Below are 18,031 nucleotides of genomic sequence, written 5' to 3'. Positions count from 1 at the left end.
ATTCCTGCCTCCCTCCCAACCTCCTCCTTTCTTCCTTCACTCCTCCCTTCCTAATGGTACACCCACATTTTATTCCTGGAATAAACTGAAATTGGACTAGTATGTTACCTTTTCTTTGAATGTTGTTGGATTTGATCTGAGCTTTCTAAAGTATCTTAGTATCTGCTCATAGTATCATATAGTTTTCTGTAATAGTTTTGTTCTTTGTTAGATAGTATGTTGACCATAAAATAAGATGGAAAGTGGTCTCTCTCTTCTTTGAATATTTGATAAAATTCATTCATTAAAGACACTGTGACTTATATTTTCATGTTGAAAGTTTTTTAAAGTGAATTCAGTCTAATTATTATATTGAGACATTTAAATTTTGTATTTTATTTTGTGTGCTCTCTATTCTCTTTTAATGCGTATATTTAAAGAAAGCTTTGCACTTAACTTTGTCAGCATAAAGTTGTTCGTGAACTTTTCTTATCTTAGTAGAGATCCCAAGTGCGAATTCCTTTCCATTCTTGATACTAGTGGCTTATATTCCTTTTTTCTTGATCATTAAAGGCTCATCAGTTTGAGTGACGTTCTCAAATAACAAGCTTTAATTCTGTTAGTTTCTGTTTCATTGACTTCTCTTAATTTTATCAATGTCTTCCATATCTTCACTTTGGATCTTGCTTGCTTTTTTTGTTGTTGCTTTGGTAACTTCACAAGACAGAATCTCAAATAATTAGTTTTAGTCTCTACATTTTATATTGTAGAGATTAAAAGCTTCAATGTGGAGACAAGGGAACCTTTATAGACTGTTAACAGAAGTGTTAACTAGCCCAGCTACTATGGAAACCAGGATGGTGGTTTCTCAACAATCTACAAGTCACTCTACCATATGACTTGGTTATATCACTCCCAGGTATTTAGCTAAAGAATCCCTAGTCATTGTAATGCATAGTCACTCGCACATCAATACTTAGTACAGTACTATTCATAACAGCTAATCTATGGAACCAGCTGTGGTGTCCATCAACAGAGGAACATGGAAAATGCAGTATATATACATAATGAAATTTCATTCAACCACTAAAAATAATAAAATTATATTGTTTGAATAAAAAGTGAGTGTAAATGGAGATTATCATATTAATTCAATTAATTCAGTCCCAGAAAGATGAAAATCACCTTTTTCTCTCAAATGTGGATCTTACATTTTATATAGATACATAAAACCATGTATGTATATGTAGCATGAACATAAAAGCAATGGCTCACCAGGTAAAGGTACTTGTACAAGCTTGGTGAGCTGAGTTCAATCCTTGGAACCCATGAAAAGTTGAAGGAGAGAACAGACTCCACAGTTTCTCTGATCTCCACATGTGCTCCATGGCACATGCATGCCCTCCACACATTATGCCATTATACATGCACACCCCAATAATAATAACTACAATAACAACAAATTAAAATTTAAAGTAGAAACACAACTACCCAGAGTAAGAAAGCTGATAAATGGGAGGGGGTGTAGGAAAAAAGATTAAGAGGTATATGGGGAAATAAGCTTGTGGTGGATTGAAGGAGAAGGAACCCCATAGGCTCAGACATTTGAAGACTTGGTCCCCAGTTGGTGGAAAGGTGATAGGAAAGGATTAGGAGGTGTGGCCTTGTTGAGAGAGGTGTGTCACTGGGGGTGGGCTTTGAGGTTTCAAAAGCCCAGGCCATTCCCAGTGTGCTCTCTGCCTCCTGCTTCTGGAATAAGATGTGAGCTCTCAGCTACTGCTACCACCATGCCTCTGCTCCCCCAACATTGACTGGAGCCCTCTGAAGCTGCAGCCCAATTGAATGCCTTTGCTTATAGGTTGCCTTGGTTGTGCTGTTTTATCACAGCAGGAGAAAAGGAGGCAAGACAGTGTTCAAAGTATATTCTACACTCGTATGAAAAGCTCTTACTGCATACACTAGCAAAATGCCAATCTTTTAATACAGGACACATTAAGAAATACTCCTATAAGCTATGCTTTATCTGTATGCCACATATTGTAATGTGCTACACTTTTTGTTATCATCCAATTTGAAAAAGTGTCTAAATTAGAGATTTTTTTTCCTTTGATTTGGGAGTGTACCACTTAATTTCCTAGTGTTGGGGTTGGGTAGTACATACATCTTCTTACCACTGATTTCAAACTAAGATTCACTGTATCCAATACAAGGACTTTTCGTGATTTCAATCTTAAGACTTACTGGGATTTGCTCCATGGTCCAGCATGGTTTATAAAGGGGAAAGCACCATATACATTTGAAAAGAATGTACATTCTATAGTCATGGAGTGAAGTCTTCTGCAAATACTGTTTGGCTCAAGGTAGTTAGTGTTGTTGTTTAGAGCCTCTATTGCCTTTTTTAGAGATGAGTCTAGTTTAAAAATCAATTAAATAGAGAAGAATGTTAAAATCTCCTATTATGGTTGTGGGGCTGCTTTTCTTTTAACACTGTAACTGTTTATTTTGTATATTTTTTAAGGTTCAAGGTTAAGCACATACAGGCTTGGGATTATTGTGTCTTTCTGAGGAACTGACTCCCTTTTTTCATTACGGATGCCCTCTTTTACCTTCAGTAACATTCTTCCTTCTTAGCCCACTTGACCTGATATTAACAAGCCATGCAGCCTTCTTACAATAACCATTTGTATCAATCTGTGCAATCCCATCCACCGGCATCAACTCATTTATGTATTCCATTTAGAGTGCATCTTTATATTTAAAACTGTTTTTATATTTAAAATGTGCTTTTTAGGTACTACTTGTTTTCAAAATACTTAAGATAATTTTTCTTATTTCAGTACTCTCTTTTTGAGCTTTGTGTACTGTTTCAAAATTACTAGAACTCCATTTGAATTATCAATTGGCTTTTTAACTCTACCTCTTTGAAGTACTTCTTCATCAGCTGTTCCAAAGATTACAGCTGTTCCAAAGATTACAGTGTACATCCTTAGCATTCTATAATCAATATAAAGTTAGTCAATTCCATACCATTTCATGGAATACCTAAAACGCTTATTTAAAAAGCCCTGTCATTTAATCATTTCCCTTATATGTATTTTTTTAATCTTACAGATTTTATAATTTTCTTTCCCTTAGGTGCTCCTTCAACTATATTTTATGCCTAAACATAGTTTCTCATATTTTTCTTGCTTGTCATTAGCTGTACTTCTTTGTATGTAAAAAGATATATTTCATCAAGTCAGGGGCATTAGTTTTCAAATCATTTCCTTTACTATCAGTCTCAAATCACTGTAGGAGACTTCAGGTTATCATCTCATGTCTTTGAAGTCGTTAACTGTTTCAATAATCCTCTCCATCAGAGTAGACATTTCTGCTAACCTAACTTCGGACTCATTTGTCCCTTTCTCTGTTAGTTGACAGACTATGGACCCTATCTTGTGAATAATCTTTTCAAATGTTATGTTTTTTCCATTCCAAAGTTTCTGGTTGGCTTTGAATTTTCTATTTTACTTCTGACATCATTGGATTTTATTCACTGCAGACATATTTCCATTATTTTTACTTAGGATAATTATAATATATGCTTCAAAATGTTGTCTGATCATCTGATTCATCTTTAGGCTAGCCTCTGTTATTTCTTCCCTTTGCAGTGAGTCAAATTATCCTGACTCTTCATATGTCAAACACTAGTGGATGTTTTAAGTCTCCCCAGTGGACAAACACTGGTGATGTTTTAAGTCTCCCCTGTGGAGTTGTGCCAATGCTTTGTTTTGGTAGATAATTAACTTGGTTAGACCCAAACTCCCAACTCTGTTACATCTGAGGTGGCTCTCAGCTCATAATCGGATGGCTGCCAGTCTGTCCATATGCGCGCGCGCGTGCGCGCGAGCGCGCGCGCGCGCACACACACACACACACACACACACACACACACACACACACGTGTCAGTGGTCGACAGCATCGCAGTTCTTCTCAGCATTGGTGTTACTCTTATGCATGTCTTTTTTTTTTTAACCATCTTGCCCACGGGATTCTTCCTTACTCTCTGGTGGTTCTGGTTACTCTGAGCTCTTAGAAATAGCTACTCTTGCCAAAATGAATAAACTGTGTTGGAATTTTAGCCACACCACAACTTTAGTTAGCTGTGACCACTGCCAGGGCCTAGACTACAGAAATGGAGAGCTCCATGGCGGCAGCAGCTTCCTGTGAGGTCCCCAACTCCATCCTCCAAGGTCTCTGGAGGTTTGAGAGAGTTATCTATGATTATGATTATTGCACTATTATAGAAGAGTTCAGGGCCTTGCACATGCTATGCAAATGTTCCACAACTGAACTATAGCCACTGCCCCCCAAGTATTTTTCCAGAATTTTCCAGGTATTTGTGGAAGGTTTAATCTGTTAGGAGCTTAGATTTCCATAACAGAAGGAAAACTCAACAATATAATTTTTGAAAGTTTCAAAACCAGTAACTGTAAGTTGTTTAAATAGGCACAAACATACATATAAATGTGTGTGTGCTTAGTACACACACACACACACACACACACACATACACACACACCTCTGTTAAAAGAAACAGCTAAGTAAACAAACAAACAAACAAAAGACAGATTAGATTAACATACACTTGGGCTAGAGAGACAAGATCATCTCCAGGAAAATATATCAATAAATAAAATTATGTCATTATTCTAGTTCTTTGGCAGTGTATGGGTTAATAGATATTCGCTACCTTTATTCATAAACAGACAAATAAAATGGAACTGATAATGGCTAGGCAGAGACCAACCATGACAATCTGCCATTAACCAAGAACTTGGATAATTTTAATTCTATTTATCCGACACCAAACATAGTTCTCTTTTTGCTCCTGGACTCTCCCCAAGTCTCCACACCAGTAAGATCTTAGGAAGCTCTAGTCACAGGCTCTAAGAAATGGCTAAAGATTTAGGAAACCCATCTGAAGGTGAAATTCATGGACAATCAGCACACACGCAAGTCTTAGACATATAGATAATAATAAGGGAACCCTCCAACAATCCTGTCATCTTGAATGCAAAAACAGACATAAAACCACGCATGTGTGTATCGTGTCTTTGTTTACAACACAGACCGGTGGTTCAAAAAAAAAAAAAAAAAGAAAGTCCCAGAGCTTTGAGAAATAAGGAAGGGCAAGAAAAGAGACTGAGCCTAAGAATGCATAGGCTTTGGAAGAGCAGGGAAATCGCTACTGTGCATGCCGTTGTGTATGTCCCCATAGCAAGGACTACAGGACCTGTTCCCAGAGGGGTGGACAAGGACCCTCCTCAATCTTATGATCTCACACTAAGAACACAAGGGACCACACCAAAGGGAGGGAGAACTTACTGGCCAAGGGGCTGGAAAAAGTGATGGCATCAGAGAGAGTTCTTTCCCATCCCTTACTTTACGATTCTCTCTAAAAAGGAAGGGGAATTCAAACCCCTTCAAAATAAGATCTGAATTAGAAGACCAAAGCAAATGGGCAGAAAGCTTGTCCACACTTTTTGTTCTTTGAATTAATTACAAAAAAAATGTCAAAAGACCCCTTCAGCTAACAATGGCTTCACAGCAGTTACTTGGGTCAAAGTTTAAGCAAAAGCAAGATCCCACCTCTCCCTGGAAATTGGGAACAATATGGGAAGAATACAGAAGCAATATTCCTGAACAATAAACAATAACAGCAAACCAAAGTATGACAAGTCATGGTCCTTTTTATTTCTCAGGCTATTTATACAAATAAAAACAAACACAAAGTTCTTCCCACCTGCATCCTGCATGGTTTCATTCTGATGAGAAGGAGCTCAAGAAGACAAAACCCCAAAGAAAAAGATACTATTAGCTTTTCCTCTTAGTTTTCTTATCTATGACATTAATAAATTTTCTGTACATTTCTGTCTAGGAAAAAAGCTGTTGCTTCCACAGGAATAACATGAACACATGTTGTTTGAACACACATGTTGCCATGAACACGTATTTTTAAAGCTCTGCTTCATAATAATGGGTTTCAAAAAAAGAGGATCAAGAAATGTGTTAACTGCTCTAAAATTCAAATCTCCAATCAGCCGAACACCCCCATGGCTTTAAGTAAATAGGGCCTCTCTGGGGGAAGGTAATCCTAATTATGTGGCAAGCTACGGGGCATCCAAGTTTATGTCAGTAGCAGGTTCTGATAAGCGCTGCATTGAAGGAGCTGGTCTGGACTGTTTCAAGTGGGAGGGTGCTGGTGCAATGTTGGTATTTAGCTGAGATCCAAGGGCCAGCAAAGGTCAGGCTGGACAAAGCAGTGCCTAATGCAGCTGCTAGTGTCTGGGGCGAAAGAGCCACAAAGCCTTTCAAATTAGCAGCTGAATCCTGACACTCATTAGCGATTATATATGCAAGGGTTGCATCTTAAGCCCCAGCCAATAAAACAGCCTAGACATTCTGCATACACACAAAGGAATACAGGATGTCCAAACATAAAGAAGTAGAAGCTTTTCAATGCTTTCCTCGTCACATTTTGACATCTCTCTTCCTCTTTTCTGTCTTTATTTTTTAAATGATGACAGGACTACAGTGTGCTTACCTTCCAATTTAGCCCTAAAATAATTACCGCCGTGCCAAAAAGAGACTTTCATTTTTAAATTTTAATCAAGGAGGGTCTAGTCAGAAATTGTTTCTGCTAAATTCTGTACAAGACATAACATAAGCATGTTAACTAACACAACAATAAATCACGCTGAGGCACTTATGAAAGTCTCTTACAGGACTAAATTTATCACTGATGACAAATTTAATTTGAGAATCAGGATCTGCTTCTTGCATACACTTGATGGTGAGGGGGGTTGGTTATTTCAAATAAATGAATGCTAAATATACTGGCGATTTTTACTGGAAAAGTCTTTTTCCTAGAGCACGGCTGACACTGGGAAACGCTGCACATCAGAATTCTTTCCCAGCAGTGGCAGCCTTTGCACATCCAAGTCAGGGGAATTTTTACAACGGGGATAATGAGCATTTTACGAAGCAATTTATAACCATCACTCAGTTAACCCACTCGGTCTCCACAGGTAGATCAGTCCTTGTCCCCTGATAATGAAGAAAATTGAGAGACAGAATTTCCCCTGTGTAACAGGTAAAATAATTTGAAGCCGTGGCAGCGTCATTTGGAACAAGGGAGGGTTAGAAGAAGAAAGTAAAAATTTCACAAACAGCATCGAGTCGTCTCATAATTACCTAATGCTGCAGCTAAAGGACGGTGGACTTGCTTGAAGCATCAATAGAGAATCACACTTCAAACACACAAAAAGTCTTATGAATAGGCAACTCTTGCTTGACACGGTGTTTCTGGGAGTATAAGTACAATGCCTTATTTTCTGTTCTGGTCAACTCTACAACGCAGTTTATTGGTCACATAAGTTCTATCTTCTACAAATATGTCTCCTTCCTAAAAACTCAGCCTGCAGTTCTACAGTAGTGCTTTCCTGTTGTCTTTTTATACAGTGTTTTCTTCCTTGACAATGCAATCAGCATATAAAACCCAGTTCTCACTGCCTGGTTAAGGCAAAGCTTGCAGCCCAACGAACACATTAAGCTCTTGAACAAAAGCATCCAAGTCGACCTGTTCTGCAGACTGATTAATAGAAACAAGCTCCAAGAACTAATCACAAATTGAGCCCTGTTTCGCAGATTAATAGAACAAAGGCATACAGGGGTGGGGGGGCATGACAGCATGAGAATACAAATAAGCAAAGGTAGGCACCAGGCTTTCCTCCACCAAAGCCACATCCTATAAAGCCGGACCCAGGGTCCCCCTTCCCAGGGTATCACGTTTAGTTATGAATTGAAAGGCAAGCCCCCAAAGACATCTGGCTTTTATTAGCCAGCTTGCGAATCACCCAGGTTCTGCCTTCCCAAGACTCCGATTTAAAAGGGAAACACGATTTTGCAGCAGCATGATGCATAGCTCTGGGTGCTGGAGGGGGAAGGGCAAAACCCAGCACTTGTTGATTGGCACAAACACTTCCACCTCCCCCATCCTTTGTAATGACCTGTCTTCACCCAGATGATCTGTGAAGTGCATGCCCAGCCCAGGCCAGCAAATGCCCCCAGACTGTATAAGCAAACAGCAAAAGCCAGAGTAACACAATTCCTCTCTAAATTACCCAGAGATGCACATTTCACAACTACAGAATATGCCCCCCCCCCACCCCACCCCCGCTTTGGACTGTATAAGGACACACAAAATTCTAGGAAAAGGAGCATGAGGGAAAAGAAGAGCCATTCATGACAAACTGATTGCTGTCCTGTAGGGAAAGCACCTCTCTGCTGTTGATACATGCCATTTGTATGTTAGAATCCATTTGTACATTTGGGTAGGCATGTGGCTTTAAAAATGCTAATTGCTAATTAAAAGAAGCCAGACTTACCATGGCTCTCTAATAAAGGACTGGCTCCTCAATGCCCAGCAACATTCAAAATAAGTCTGTGGGTTGTTGTACTGGGATAGTGAACTGTTAACACTGGAGGAACAGTCACTGAGCACTGAGATGCCTATGGTATTTTACAGTCTCTATCCTCAGTGATTTCCTATTTTCCCCTCATCGTTCAGAGAATTTTAGTTTCTGCAATCAAACCCTAGATAAGTCTTTACACATTTAAAACATGGCACTACCCCTGTAAAACTGTAAAAAATAAAAAATTTTTAAAAATGGAGAAATAATTGTAACATTTCTGCACCAAACAGTTAATTTCTGTAGAATAATGCCATGTCAATGTAGAACATTGCAATACTTTCCAGAAATTCAAATTACACATGTGTGTATTTATATTAAAGGACCAATAATAGCATCAGTGGCAGCAAGATTTTTGGGGTTCTGCAATCATCTGAGCAAAATTTGTAGAGACATCGAGTGCATTCCATTTACAACAAAAGCAAAGAGCAAAATCCCAGAAAACAGCCAAGTCGGTTCCTATGGTGGTACTTGATACCACTTATTAGTAGTAGTAGTAGTAGTATCATTATTAATAGTAGTAGAAGGAGCAGTAGTTTATTGTTCTTCTGGAAAGAGACCATTCTAGAGAAACATCATTCAAAACAGCTGCGGGGCTGGGGAGAAGGCTGAGCAGGTAAAAAGCCTGCCGCTGTGCCCAAGGACCTGAGTTCCACCCCTGAACTCCAGGGTGGAAAGGGAAAGTGAAGTGCTGGAAGTTTTCCTCTGACTTCACACCAGGCCTCCAGTGCACACAGAATAAGGAAAGAGATGAAGGTAAACATGTCCGAAACAACTCTGCTAAGGTAGTCACCACACACCACCCTCGACAGTTTCTTCTTTTCTTCTCTTCATTATTTTTTTTTTCTTACATACAAAACAAAGATTTTCTGACGTCATTCTCATGAGTATTTGGTTTACCGTTTTGAATGAGGCATAGGAAATGGAAAACCTCTGGTGATCTTTATTCTGCTTTATCAATAGTTTGGTTGTTCTGTTTATTGTGATAACAGGGCAAAACCAACTCAAAGTGAAAACTCCTAAGTGTCAATGGTCTCAGAAATGCCTTCCAAACACTGGTAAGTCTGTGGTTTACAGACTAGCCATACCTCCACACATCCTGAGAAGAGACCCTGGGTCTCTCCGGCTTTTCACAGCAGGAGTCCGCAGAAGGTAATTCCTACTAACAAGTAACTTCAGAAAGCCTCATCCACTTGGCATCAGAGTTCCCCTTTAACAGTGGGCAGCACAGGCAAAGAGGCCATAAGACTAACTGGAGACTGCAGACTCCCTCACTGTTCCGAGGCCTCCAAAGCTACTCCACAAGCAAGCTACCACACAGAATTCCCTTCTAGGAAGGCTGTGCAAATGAGAAACAGTCAGATTCAACATGAAATAGAGGCTCAGTCATGGGCTTCCTGTTTTTATTTTTACTGTTGGCCCAAAAGGTGGGTACCTCTTCTTTCATCCATTTGCAGAAAGATTGCATCTGAGCAAGAAAAGTCTGCAGCTCCAGCTTGGGGGAAAACATGGTATTAGTTTGTTTCATTACAAGCAGCACCCGCTGAGCCTATAACCCTCATTCTCCTAGGATGTCTATGTATCAGCTATTTTCAATGATACAAAAAAATGTACAAATGTACCTAAGTGCTTCAAAACAAACTGGTTTCCCCTTAAATTGTAACCAAAGAGAAAGAAGGAGCAAGAGGTGACTTACAAACCTCAAGGTGCATGCCCAGCTGCTTTGCCACCAACACCTTCTCATCAGGTTTTGGTTAAGCGTCTCCTATTTTGCACTGAAAAGATAGAAACAAGAAGGGTTTTTTCCCCTACTGATTCCTAATTCTCAATAAAACCAGAGGCCAGGGCTTGGCATTGTGGCTCAGTGGATAAAGCATTTGCTGTGTAACCATGAGGACTGGTGTTTGGATCTCCAGAACTCACATAAAAGGGGAGTAGGTTTGGTGGCTTCTCTACTCTCAGCCCCCAGGAAGCTGAGACTAGTGATTCAGTGAGCTCTGGGTTCAGCAAGAGACCTTACTTCAATAGAGATCAAAGATGCCCAATCTCTCTGCTGAGGGCACCCATTGCATACCCATCCAGGAAAACATGTGAATGCTCTTATGTGCAACACACACACACACACACACACACACACACACACACACACACACACACATCATATACATACACATGTGCACACATGTGCAAACACACAGGTGCCTGCACACACAACTGTAATGAGTTGAGAGTTGAATTTTTAATCAAAATAAAAGCATTTTCCCCTGTCTTCAGCTATGATCCTTCTAGAACCATGGTGTTCCAAGCTAACTCCCATCACTCCTAAAGCATTGGGAGGCAGGGAGGGAAAGCCAGAATACCGTAGTAGGTTTAGCTTCAAGATGGACAGAGCCCAGAATTTGAATACAAACAGTGTCTCAAAATCAGTGAGGAAAACGGTGGTCAGCAGTTCTTCAGGCAGGCTGCAGCTGTCTGCCTCCGGATTATGTGCATCCTCTCACAGAACGTATCCAGGAAATGGGTAGCCAGAATTAGGAAGGGATGAAAGATCAGTGGGGAGATCTGGACCCGCCTCTTCCTTTACAAGCACACTAGTCTGCGTGGTCTGCAATGCCAATTAACTGTCAACCCATGTGAAATGTTAGCACTATTTTTCCCTTCTGTGGTCCACCTTGTAAACCCATCATGCCTGCAGTATCTAAATTAACTAGTCAATTTCATCTATTCCTTCAGACCGTCTCAGGAAAAGCCAACTTAGGTGCATTTCCTCTAACCTGTCCTTCTATGCACTGGAGGCTTCTCTTCTAATGATCTGTCCCTCTTTTTAAAGCAAGTGGCATAATGACCATAGTTAGTCACAGGAACTGTGTTTGTATTTTAACAGATGATCTCTTCTAACATTGGAGCTGTTTTCTGCCATCCTGTCCTGAGTTAATGCAGGTTGTTTAGACCATCTTTCCTGATTTGTGCAGAATTCACACGCATTCTGCTAACCCAGAGGCTTGCAAATCTGCCACTAGCCTTGAGTTGGAACAGCCCTCATGGAACGGCCTACATTGAATTTACAGTCACTAGCCAGCGTTCCCTCTGTCTTTCCTGGGTGAGGACGCACTGATAAGTGTTGCTCATACATTGAAAATGATATTCCATTTTAGTGACCTTAAAACTGTCCCATCCATCTTCATCGGGCAGTCATCTATCCACTCTTCCATGCTTTGAACCAAGTGCAGCAATAGACGGGGTTCCTTTCCTAAATGGCTTCCACTTACCCAGATCATAAGCTACTTGTCATGCCAGAGGAAGTAGACGATATTCACTTCTTAAAATTCTCTCCCTTTGTCTGTCTTCCCGATGCACTCATTCTCTCTCTCTCTCTCTCTCTCTCGCTCTCTCTCACTCTCTCTCTCTCTCACACACACACACACACACTTACACAGGGGTAACCATTTTCTTACATTTCCTATTCACTTCATTTCTGCCCCCTTTTACTTTATGTACGACCACATACAAACAAAAACAATGCCAGCCATTGGAGAACTGAACCCGCACTGTTCAGGGAAGAAAACAACGCTTTACTTATTATTTAATGAGTGCCAGGAGGCTAACATACATAAGCTCTTATTCCACAAAGACTATACAAGTGGTAGAAAAGAAAAAGCTATCAGGCCACATAGACTGGCGTCTGATTTTCAGCATTTCCTGTCCTTCATGAGGCTGGGATCATTAGGTGAGTTAGTTAGCTTCTCTAATGTTTAATCTTCTGGTTTTCCAAGGGGGAGAGATGATGGTACATTTTAGCAACACGGCGAAGCTTAAACATGTGCTATACAAGGTACGTGTGCTATACAAGGTGCATGTAGGTGATGCTCCATACATGGCGGTTATTATTTGCATGCCCATTTGACAGATGCAGTTATGGCTCAGATAAATTAGATAGTGTGTTTATCAAGGTCGAACTGAGGAAACTGGGACTCATGCTTGTTGGGACTGCCTCCTTTGAAAGCCAGAGCCTGCACAAGTTTACAGAACTGCCTCCTGCTAGACCTCCTAAAATGGGTAGCATCTGCTTATGTCTGACACGGGGAGCAAAGCTTTCAGGGTATGTCTTCCTCCTGGGAAGTTCTTTCCGGAAGTGTTAACTGGAGGGACAGATGGTTGAAGAGCAGAGAGACGCAACAAACAGGGCTTAGCCTAGTTTAACAAAATCTTCAATGGCAGGGATATGTCCTTGAATATAACGTGGTTGAGCCTGTGTTCTACCAAGCTTCCCACTGGCTTACCAAGGAACCCTTGGGACAACAAGTGTCATCCTGCTTTGACAGCCCTCTCACTGAGCTGCCTAGAGGAGCAGAGGGCTTCCTCCTGTCAAGGGAAGACATAGCCTAGCTTTGATTATTCAGACTGTATTGTGAAACCACTGGCGGTTGGCAGACTTGCAGGTAGGGGAGAGAAGGGGGTCCTGTGGTGATGCTATGCAGTGGCAGTAGCAGCTGAAGGGGAGGAGAGTGAGAGGGCAACCTCTGATCTGAGGAAGGAGGGCCCACTTCACCTTCATCTCGGACCATTGGAACCATTAAAGCGATCTGTGTAGTCACCTGGACTGATCTGAGAACACATCTGAGCTACAGGGGAAAACGCAGAGCGGCAGGCAGGCTGACGTGGACTAAGCTTGTCATGGGACCTGAAAAGCCTTACTAAATGGTACAATCTGGAAAAATCCACCCTACATTTATAGTGCAGAGCACAGATTGGGAACTCTGCATCTATCAAATACGTCAAAAATAAATGGTGAAGAATCTCGGTTCTCTAACATACAGCATCCAGTCAGTGGGGATTCACCAGCCAGTGGGGATTCACCACCGAGCAGACTTCCTGACTCCTGAAATTCCAGAGGAGATTTGGAGTTCACTTGGTCACTTCCTAACAATCTCATCTTTGCACTGTCCATCTTGAACACAGCCTTGAAGAAACAGTCTCCAAGGGTACTAGCAAGTTCTCTCTCTCTTCACAGCATGGGATGAGGCATTGGAGGCAAGACTAACACAGCTCATGAAGATAGATGCCTTTCTGTAAAAATTCTTAGGGCCTTAAGTCAAGTTCATTCTTCCCCTTCCCTTGCTTCTATGAAACCATGCTCACCTAGGGACATGCTATGTGCTGATATTATGTTCCCCAAAATACTCTACATCCTAATAAACTTATCTGGGGTCAGAGGACAGAACAGCCACTAGAAAAACACAGAGGCCAGAAAATGGTACACACACCTTTAATCCTAGCATTCTGGAGGCAGAGATCTATCCAGATTTCTGAGTTCAAAGCTACACTGGAAACAGCCAGGCATGGTGACACATGCCTTTAATCGCACGAAGTGATGGCAAGAAGCAGAAAGGTATATACGGCATAAGGACCAAGAACTAGACTGGTTAAGCTTTTAGGCTTTTGAGCAGCAGTTCAGCTGAGATCCATTTGAATGAGGACTTGGAGGCTTCTAGTCTGAAGAAACAGGATCAGCTAAGGAACTGGTGAGGTGAGGAAGCTGTGGCTTGTTCTGCTTTTCTGATTTTCCAACATTCACCCCAATACCTGGCTTCAGGTTTGTTTTTATTAATAAGACCTCTTAAGATTCGTGCTACAATGCTGTGCTCTCCTCCTTCCCCAAGGCCAAGGAAGGGTCAAGATCTGTTCTTGCAGGCTAAGGGGCACAGCTTAGAACTCTGTTTGGTTCCACTTGGTGGTTCCACCTCTGGTCTTCCATCCCATACATTCACAATCCTGTCTGGCTTTGGACTGGAAATAAGGTTGGTAACAACTGCTATCTCATCTGTGTAAACCTTTGGTTCATATCTCTGCTACCATCATATTGTTCTTTCATTCATTCATGTACTCATTAGATCTGGGCTGAGCATTCAGAAGGTCTGGACTGAGCTAGCCTAGAGTAAGTACAGGGAACAATGCTGATTGGCTGTTGTTATGTTCATGGAGCTTGAAGCCACATTAGAATCCCCTTCCATCTACCAGCAGCCACTGTGGATCAGTAAGAGGAGCCTGTGAGTGCAACACAAGGAATAGAAGAACACCCAGATGCCCAACCGAACCTCAATGAAATGGTTCAGATCTTTCCAGTGGCCCATGTCAACCTGGTTTCTACTGGAGTGTACTGCTACCAGGCCAGCATGAGGCATATGCCCACCTCCTCTTGCTACAGATGCTCAAGATGGGGACAGGGGAAGCTACATGGGATGGACTTTTGGCTTCTGGCCTGTAGTGTGGGTGGAGCAAAGCAGAACGATGAGAATGTCACACAAAATACTGAGATGGAGATTTTTTCTTTTTCAAAGACCCTCACTCTCTGAAGCACACCATGCAGAAGACATTGTATCATTCCCCTCTTCTTAATACTCCTATTGCCCCTCTCCATAAGCACACTTAATCCCACAAGAGTCCCCGGAGAGCCATGTGGCCTCGATTTATGGGCAGCCTTTTCACAACAAAATGGAAACAACCATGTCCTCAAAGATGAGGAGTGGTCACAGCCTGAGCTAGTTCAGTCTGAGGAGTGGATGGATGTCCTTGCTGAACTAATCCCAATTTAAAGAGCTTGGCAAAGGAATTCTGGATCCAGGTCCTATTTCTCACACTGGCTCTGGGACGTTGGGCAAGTCACCTACTGCCCTAACTTGGAGTCTGTCCAAAAGCAACTATAGGAACAACACCTGACACATCAGTGCTTGAAAGTCTTGGGTCTTATTAACTCTTATGAGTAACGATGTGATTTTGAGAACTGCTTGGTGGCCCAAATGAGATATCATTTGTATAAGCTCTGAGTGAAATACCACCTTCCAAATGTGAGTCTATCTGTGCTGTTTGCAGAGCTGCTGGCTCACTCAGCCATGTGCAAGCCTAATGGAGTGCTACAGATTGTTCTTTAGCCCCCTCCCCACATCAGGTAAAGGTTCCAACACAGAGAGGCTGCAAAGGATGAGCGGGTTGGAGCTGCTGGCAGAAAGGTCTGAGTTGGATCCAACACGACAAACTCTGTATAAACTGGCCTTGGAGGCAGTATTTACTGTGCTGATCTGGCTATCAATGGGAGGTAGGAAGCAAAGCCAATCGGTTTTGCTTTCTCCCTTTTTCAAATAAACAAGGCAGTTGTTAAAACCAGAAGTGAATCTGATCCTGTGCGGCTTTAAGAGCAGTCAGCTGCATTCTGAAACAGGCAATAATGTAAACAGAGCCCTGTAACTCTAGACCAGGGCAGAACAGCCAGAGGTTTGAGTCTGTGGGCCTGGAGCCAAGCAAAATGAAATGTTAGCCTGTGCCTTTAAACAGAATCGTGTAAAAGCAGAGTGCATATTTGTTTAACACACACACACACACACACACACACACACACACACACACACACACACACACACACGCACGCTTTTCTGTGCCAATATTTCTTTGGAACTCTGTTAGCTAAAAGCTGGGAATGCCTGCAAATAGTATGCTGAACCAATAGTAATTAGAGTCTGATTGGAGCACATGAACATGGAGACAGTGTGAGATTCTCCTTTTCCTTCCTTCCTTCCTTCTTTCCTTCCTCCCTCCCTCCCTCCTTTCTCCCTTCCCCATGCTAATTACACAATATGACTGTGAGAATAAATTAAATGAGCCCATTCCACTCACTCCTGTATCTGAGTTCTATCATGAGTTGCCAATTGGTTTTCTAATCCTCTCACTCAATATCTGCTGTTAATTTGTTTGCTATTTCAAGAACTTGAAGACTGTCAGCAAAATACATGATGCATTACGGAACTTATAATTGGAAATGAAAACATCTGAAGCTTTTCTGACAGGGTAACCATGAAGCCCGGCTGCCCTGATAGAACAAGGAAACACCAACAACCTTGTAGCAATCTGTGTGCAGACACAATTATCCATGCCACAGAGTGGAGTCAACACTTAACTCTGGCTTTGAGAAATGCTCAGGAAATTACATCTAAATGAATGGATGAACTCAACATGTTTATTATGCCAAATGAAGGGAACAGAGGAGGGAGGGAATCCCCACTCATGCTTCCTTTGAAAAGGAAGGGCAGTGGACTCTCTCTTCCTCTTTTGGCCACCATAGAACCACCAGTCTTGGGCCTGATCTAATTTTCCTGCTGCAGAAGTTAAGGTACTTCCTCCAGTTATTAAATCTGATAAATGACACCTGTGTCCATTCTAAAATTAAAAAAAAAACAAAACTCTTTGTTCCTGACCCCTTGGTTAGCCAAGAGATCACATTCCCAGACATAGGGAAGCCCCACTCATGTTTATTAAACACCAAGGGAGACCAGTTCTATGCAAGAAGAGCAAGGCACAGGCTGGCATGAAACAAGACAAGTGCTCTAGTCTGAGTGAGCACTAAGGCCAGGGTCTGTCTACTTTTTGCAGTAGGGTATGCTGATCCCTTAGTAAGTGTGGGTTTGTTTGTTTTTTTCCTTGACACAGAATCTTGCTATCAAAAGAGCAATGAGATCAGAAAAAGAAGACCCAGTCAGTTTTCACAGCCAGTTCTGTGTGTCAGTTAAATTGAAACTTACTTGCATTAAAAGGCTGACTACAGGTTCAGTAACCAAAAACATGAAGATGATTTCAAAATTCCACCTCCCCTTGGTATGAACAGACAAGCAATTAGTTACCACAGTGGGTAATGATTGACAGGTTAGAATTTTTTCTTCTCTATTCTTTGCATTTGAGAAAGATGCTGCAGAGGGCCGCCAGAAGGAGGAAATGAAGGTCCTTCTTGGAGGCCAAGCATAAACACTACACATGAGAAGCCTGTGAGCTTTCAAAGCTGGAGTCTGCTCCAGCTGTCTGAGAACACAAACCCCTCTTTGGTCTCCCAAAGGGGGACAAGGCAATGATGGCGGAAGTTAGGAAAATTTGTAAGTGAAGTATCTAACAAGCATGGCTGATTGCTTTTATTTAGGTTCATGAAAGAAGCTGGTGAAGGAAGGTAGCTAGAACGCAGAGAACTGTATTCCTGTCAAGTTTCCCCTGAGGCCAAGAAGCTCCCAACAAAACGACTCTACACTTGCCATCCTTCCAAGGAGCCCCTTTCTTTCCAGACTGGCATCCCATTTACAACTTCTGCTGTTTGGGACACCAAATTTCCTCAGACCATACAGTCACATTCCAATCGTCTGCATTGGAGATGTAGAATACAGTATGCCACGTTACCGTTGCAAACATTCAGGAACGCTGAGATGCATTGCCAGCTATTTTCGGTATATACATTCCCATTAAGTTGTACATCGGGAAACAACAGGATTCTCTCTAGTCTTAGGAAGCTTCTAGCTATGGCACAATTTATAAGCATAAAATGAAGGCAGATGAATATTCCTTTTCTGAAGTTAAACCATAGAACAATCCTTTATTTTATTTTATCTTATGGGGGACGTGATCCTACAGAGCTAGTCCGGGGGTCTTCTGCACACTAAGCATGTCTTTTAAAAATCAGCTACACTCCAGTGTTATACTTTTAAAATTCAAGAGTTAGAGCAATTTC

The 18,031-nt window shown here is 41.6% G+C and overlaps 1 protein-coding gene across 4 annotated transcripts in view; it reads right to left on the bottom strand.

The window, feature by feature from the left end:
- Mpped2 (metallophosphoesterase domain containing 2) overlaps positions 1 to 18,031 on the bottom strand; it is a 181,755-nt gene that overhangs the window by 63,423 nt on the left and 100,301 nt on the right. The gene's annotated exons all lie outside the window — the stretch shown is intronic.

Source organism: Onychomys torridus, chromosome 4 (assembly GCF_903995425.1).
Source record: "Onychomys torridus chromosome 4, mOncTor1.1, whole genome shotgun sequence".
NCBI lineage: Eukaryota > Metazoa > Chordata > Mammalia > Rodentia > Cricetidae > Onychomys > Onychomys torridus.
The sequence above is the reverse complement of the archived record's forward strand: the minus strand, read 5'-3'. Positions and strand labels throughout refer to the sequence as shown.